General features: G+C 50.5%; 1 protein-coding gene across 1 annotated transcript in view; it reads right to left on the minus strand.

Annotated features, from left to right (window-relative positions):
• The window catches only part of LYPD6B (LY6/PLAUR domain containing 6B), an 84,590-nt gene extending 84,009 nt beyond the window's left edge, over nucleotides 1-581 (minus strand). The window contains exon 1 of the mRNA XM_068158679.1: nucleotides 534-581. The gene's annotated coding sequence lies outside the window, so the exon portion shown is untranslated. The remainder of the gene's footprint in view (nucleotides 1-533) is intronic.
• Between the last annotated feature and the right edge of the window lie 5,419 nt (nucleotides 582-6,000).

The following is a 6,000-nucleotide window of genomic DNA, read 5'->3' on the forward strand; positions in this document are numbered from 1 at the left end:
AACTGGATCATCTTTAAGGTCCTTTTCAACCCAAACCTTGTTATGATTTTAATGCTATTTTCTGTAGTGAAGCCTAACAAGCCAGAACTCAGAAGTACTAAGAAGAGTGAGAAGTTCGCTGACAGAGCTGTGAAAAAGCAATCGCGGGTTTGTTTCTCTCTTTTTTTTACAGCTGTATCATCAAGAGCAGCGCTGTAATCGCTGCAGTTTTACAAGGCGGCTATAAAACACGCTCCGCGTTTGGGCTCCAAAGCACCTGACGCCGAACGCCCAGCGCTTCTCACAGCCTCACTCCCAAGGGTCTCATCTCAGCCTCCCTGCACCTGGACACCGGAATACGGAGCCTCCGGCTGCCGGCAGGGCCGGGGGACGCCGGGCTCGGCACCCACCGAGGGGAGCCCGCAGCCCACCCGCCCTTCCCGTCTCTCACCACGCACCCCCCCCCCCTCCGAGGAGAGGCGATGGCGGCCCCGCAGCTCCCCCGGCCCCTTCCCCTCCGCGCCGCGGTGCTGCCCGGCCCGGCGGTAACTCACCCTCTGCGCCCGCGGTGCCCGGGCGCTCGGCGGCGGCCGGTGCGGGACGCTGCTAGCTGCGCCCCTGGCTCTGCGGGAGGCGGGCGGCGCTGCCTGCCCGGCGGAGGTGGGGCCGGGGCGGGGAGCGGGAAGCTCGGACACCCCCGTGCCCGCCCCCCGGGCGGTGCCGCCGAGCCCGGCGGAGGGGCTGGCCGGGCTGGCTGCTCCGCGGCCCCGGTCCCGGTCCCGGCGGGCAGGGCGGTGGCCCCGCCGGTCGTGGAAGGGGCTCCTGAGGGAGAACCCGGCCTCGGGGGGACTGAAACCCTCGGGGAACACCCGGCCGTGGTGAAGCCCTTGCCCTTTAAACCGCCTTTCAGTCGTGCGGCGAGGTCGGTGTGCTACAGGGCGCCTGGCTCTCGCGGAGCAAGCGGGGAGCTGGGTCGCAGAATCACAACATCGTTTCGGTTAGAAAAGACCCTTTAGATCAAGTCCAACCATTCTCTCAGTCTACCACGGCTGGCGCTAAACCGTGTCCCTCAGTACCACGTCTCTGCCTCTTTTAAACACCTGCAGGGGTAGGGAGTCAACCACCTCCCTGGGGAGCCTGTTGCAGGGCTTCACTTCCAAGTGAAGAAGTTTCTTCTAATATCCAACCTAAACCTCCCCTGGAGCAACTTGAGGAAGCCGTTTCCTCATCCCATGCCTTATTCCGTTGGAGAAGATGCCCTCCTTCCTCCCCCCAGCACCTTGTTACGTTTCTGGCTGTGACTCAGCTTCACAGCGCTGAAGATGGACACCTGCACTGAGGAGCCTGTAAATGACAAAGCACTGTTTTCAGCCAAGGGTAGAGGGGAACTGACAATCCAGGAGCTCGCAGGAGCAGGACCTTGCTGCCAGCATTATCTTGAGGAGCTGAAACTAACCCTGACCCACTGGGACTCTGCAGATGCCACCTGGGCATCAAGATAGCCACTGAAACACCTCTGCCACAGGTCTGACTGATGGGGAGGAATTGGAAGCAGATAAAGTATGAGCTGATAAAGTATGAGCTGATAAAGTATGACCACCAAAACTCCTGAAAGCCTCATTTTAGGGTAAATAAAGTCCCATGGAGCTCAGCTGTGCTGCAGGGTGAATGTGAAGCAATTACATTTTATCTAAGAACTATTTTTTTATCAGCAGATCTGGAGTGACTTTTCCTAGGGGAGGCAAACCCTTGTGCTCTGTTTTCCACTGTGCTCTTGTGTAAGCTGAATCTTGGAGACACCAATTTCTGTTGTTTTGATGGAGTTAATGATGAACTGACGCAATCCCACTTTCCACAGCCCAAATTGTAGGGACACACTTGCAAACAGCCTGCTCTGTAATTGAGCTCATCCTCCAGGCACAAGCTTTATCTGAGAGATCTTGAAGGGTGCATGGTTCTGACTCATGGAAAAAGCTCTGTGGTGTGGCACCAAACAGTGTTTGCCTCCCTCTGCAGAGCTAGTGGGAAGTGCTTGGGACTCCCTGGTTGCTCTCCCCAGTAGAAACCACCAATGCAGATGAGCTTAGAGGTCTTTTCCAACCTGAAGAGTGCGGTGATTCAATGAAAGCCTCTTCCTCCCTGATGGAGCCAAAGCTCTCCATCCCCCAGGCAGCTGCTGAGGAAGCAGTGCTTCCTGTGTGCCAAAAGCAGCATGATCAAAAGTTCATTCTCATTTAGGAGTAACTGACTCCAGATGCTAACAGACTGGATTTCTATGCCTGCTAGGACAGTGGCCTGTCCTGCTAAAGATACTGGTTCAATCACCGTGATTATTAGTACATCTATTTCAGTAGTGCATCTAAACACTTAGTTGCTCAGTACTTAGCTCTTGGAAGCCTGTACTTGCCCTGCTGACCATCAGTCACCACCACAACACCAGCAGAGCCTAGCTACAAGTGGCCTCCAATACTTCTGGGTTCCTAGCAGAACTCAGAGGAAAGCAGCATGAGCGTACACAAGTCATGATGGAAACACACCTCATCCTCGTTAGAAATGTGCTCAGCAGCAGAACCAGACTGCTCCATTCCTACTGCAGTTCTGGACTGCAAGAGATTGGCATTGCTGAGTAGAAAAGTCATGACCTGCCCGATGATCATCACTGAAAATAAGCTTTTTAAAGCCCCTGACTTAGGGGAGGAGGCAGGGATGCAGAAGGCTGTAGCCAGGTGGGGGTTGGTCTCTTCTCCCAAGCAACCAGCACCAGAACAAGAGCTGGTGCCAGGGGAGGTTTAGGCTCTAAGCGAGGAGAAAGTTCTTCCCAGAAAGAGTGATTGGCCATTGGAATGTGCTGCCCAGGGAGGTGGTGGAGTCACTGTCCCTGGAGGTGTTGACAAAAGGATTAGATGTGGCACTTGGAGCCATGGATTAGTTGTCAGGAAGTGTTGGGTAATAGTTTGGACTTGATGATCTCTGAGGTCTTTTCCAACCTGGTTGATTCTGTGATTCTGTGAGCTCCATTACATTGTGAGGGTGACATTGGTATAAAACCAGAAATGCATGCAGAAGGGAAGTAGAGGAGTCTCCCTGCCACCCTCCAGGCTACTCAGAAAGAGTAGGAAGGAAAAATATTTCCATGGAGAGGTAGTAGAGAAGGTAAAATTATTGAACTCAAAACAAAGAATAATCCTGTGTGAGTCATCTGAGCCTTTTAATTCATTTCTACACATCCACAGTCTCACAGTATCCCTAAGGTTGGAAGAGACCTCGAGGATCATCAAGTCCAACCTGTCACCACAGACCTCATGGCTAGACCATGGCGCCAAGTGCCACATCCAATCCCCTCTTGAACACCTCCAGGGACGGTGACTCCACCACCTCCCTGGCAAGCACATTCCAATGATGAATGACTCTCTTGGTGAAGAACTTTATCCTCACTTCCAGCCTAAACTTCCCCTGGCGCAGCTTGAGACTGTGTCCTCTTGTTCTGGTGCTGGTTGCCTGGGAGAAGAGACCAACCCCCACCTGGCTACAACCTCCTTTCAGGTAGTTGTAGAGGGCAATGAGGTCACCCCTGAGCCTCCTCTTCTCCAGGCTAAGCAACCCCAGCTCCCTCAGCCTCTCCTCACAGGGCTGTGCTCAAGGCCTCTCCCCAGCCTTGTTGCCCTTCTCTGGACACGTTCAAGTGTCTCAATGTCCTTCTTAAACTGAGGGGAGGCAGAGCTAGACTCCAGCCAGTGGCCTCGGGCCTGGCCTGCAGCAGGCTGCCACCAAAGGGCTCCCTGCTAGGTGTGGTGGGCAGGGTGCTGCAGGCCAGCGCTGCTGTAGATCCGTGTCACACAACACGCACACCGCAAAGTTTAGTTCAGGTTTATTTTTGTTTTCCACTGTAACGGTTGTCGAATGATACATCATGCAGTCTGCCAGCGTATCCATCCGCCTCTCAGACAGCTTGAGAAGGAAGATAAAAGACTTTATCTCCACAGGACAGGGGAAGGAGGGCCGGGGGTCTGCTATCAAGAGTTTAATACATCTCAGCATCGTTTGATGCAATGGCAAAAAAATTTCCCCTTGTTACCAGCACAACGTGTCCAACCATTTATTAAGTAGGGGTTTTGTTTTTGTTCCTAAATTGAACACTACTGTAAAGATACATAGAGCCCAGAGAGTACACATCTGCAGCACACGTTACACACTTTACAAACTAGACAGGTATAAATCTACAGAATGCCTCAACCCCCGTGGCTCTCCCACAACAGAAAGTGTTGCCATGGCCAAGCTGGTGAGAGCGAGCGAGGAGCCGGTGGAGCGGTGGTTCCATCCCGCACAGCGGATGTTCTCCAGTGCACTTGGCAGTTCGGACAGGCACAGTGAAGACAAAAGTCAAAGCAAGGGTGGACTGAGATTATCCTGACAGCTTATTTATTGTCCCAGTCCCAGCTGAGATGTACCTCACTCGTGAGATGAGGTCGTTCTTCCCTAAGGGAAAGCGGAGGAGGCCTTTTCCTCTGAGGCCTGCATCACCCTGTGTGTTAAACATCCCTTTATTAAACAATCTTGTTGGGTGACAGGTTGGACTTGATGATCTCTGAGGTCTTTTCCAACCTTATTGATTCTATGGTTCTATTTCATGTGTTTCCAAGCCTTACTTAGCAGAATATCAGGCTTTATAAAATGACATTTAGAAGTTACTCATATAAGGTCAATTACTGGAGTACATTTGTGTGTGTGCGTGACTTGATTTTTAGCCTTCAGCATCTCCAGGATAATCCAACTCTCACCCTTGATGAGTTAAATACAAACTTCAAAATGCATCAGCTGAGATCTTTCCAGGTTCAAACTCCCCTTGCTTTCGAGAAAACAAAGTTGATGAGACGTGAACTCAAGGACAAACACAAGATACTGGAACATAGCCTTAAGAGAAGCTCGAGAGAGCAGGAAAGACTCCGTCTAATTCCAGCAAAAAGAACAATACGCACTTCAGCTCCGTCTGGAGGACGTCTCCCGTTTGTCAACGCTATTCCCACCCACATTTGTCCCATGCATGACCATTCCAGATGTGAAATTTCATTTGCCTCTACAAGTCACAACTTTTCCAGTCGGCCTAGAATAAATACAACACAGCATTCAAAGAGCAAAGAAAGAAAAGACAGCGGCGAGAGGTGGGAACAGCAGAGGACAGGGTTAGATCTCTGCGGAGCAGACGTGTGGGGTTCCATTTCTAGGTATAAAATGTGTGAGACTTAAAAATGGTACAAAAGTTGAATATACAATATGCAATACAAACTGAAGTTGCCTAATTGAACTAGGCTTACAAACCAAGAATCTACATCTAAGCAGAGTGAGTTCAACTGACACCAATCTCCAATCGAGTGAATCTCTTCCATAGTTTGAGAACTTCAGCCTGAGGCATCTTTGTCAGCATTTCAGGTTTAGAAAGTCCTCCACAGCCTTGATGGCAAAGTTAACTTGGAGCCCCTTGCATTACTTCAGCTAGGTGAACTGACTGGCTGATCAGCACTAGCACAATTAAGAGATGTCAAAGCTAACTTATTACTCAAGCTGAAGAGAGCTGTCTAAGCCACCACACAAAGCTGAGGGTGATGCCGTGAGGAACTTCGTACATTTATTTGAAGCTAATGCCGCATCCACAAGAAATTTCCATCTACAATACACTTCCATACTGAGCTTTGAGACAGAGCAAAGGTTTTACTGCAGTACAAAAAAAGAGAGCACAAAAAAAAGAAACCAAATCTCTGACAGCAATTCAGCTTGCTTATCTTTTCCAAGATGACTCTCTTCAAACCAAAACAAGAGCATCATTAGCTGAGAGTCGAAATTTCAGCTCTGAACAGCTGGTGAGATAGCACAGAATAGTTCTGAATGAGTCGCTTTATTAGAGATTGCATATGGCAAGTTCACAGTTCGTTATTCATCTGTATTTCTGTTCTGTGTTCGGGCAGTGCACATGCACAGGAAGGAAGAAGGAGAAAGGAAGAAGGAGAAAGGAAGAAGGAGAAAGGA

The sequence above is a fragment of the Melanerpes formicivorus genome, unplaced genomic scaffold (genome assembly GCF_026170545.1).
Source record: "Melanerpes formicivorus ecotype bairdi unplaced genomic scaffold, bMelFor1.0.p_v2 SCAF_41, whole genome shotgun sequence".
Classification (NCBI taxonomy): Eukaryota; Metazoa; Chordata; class Aves; order Piciformes; family Picidae; genus Melanerpes; species Melanerpes formicivorus.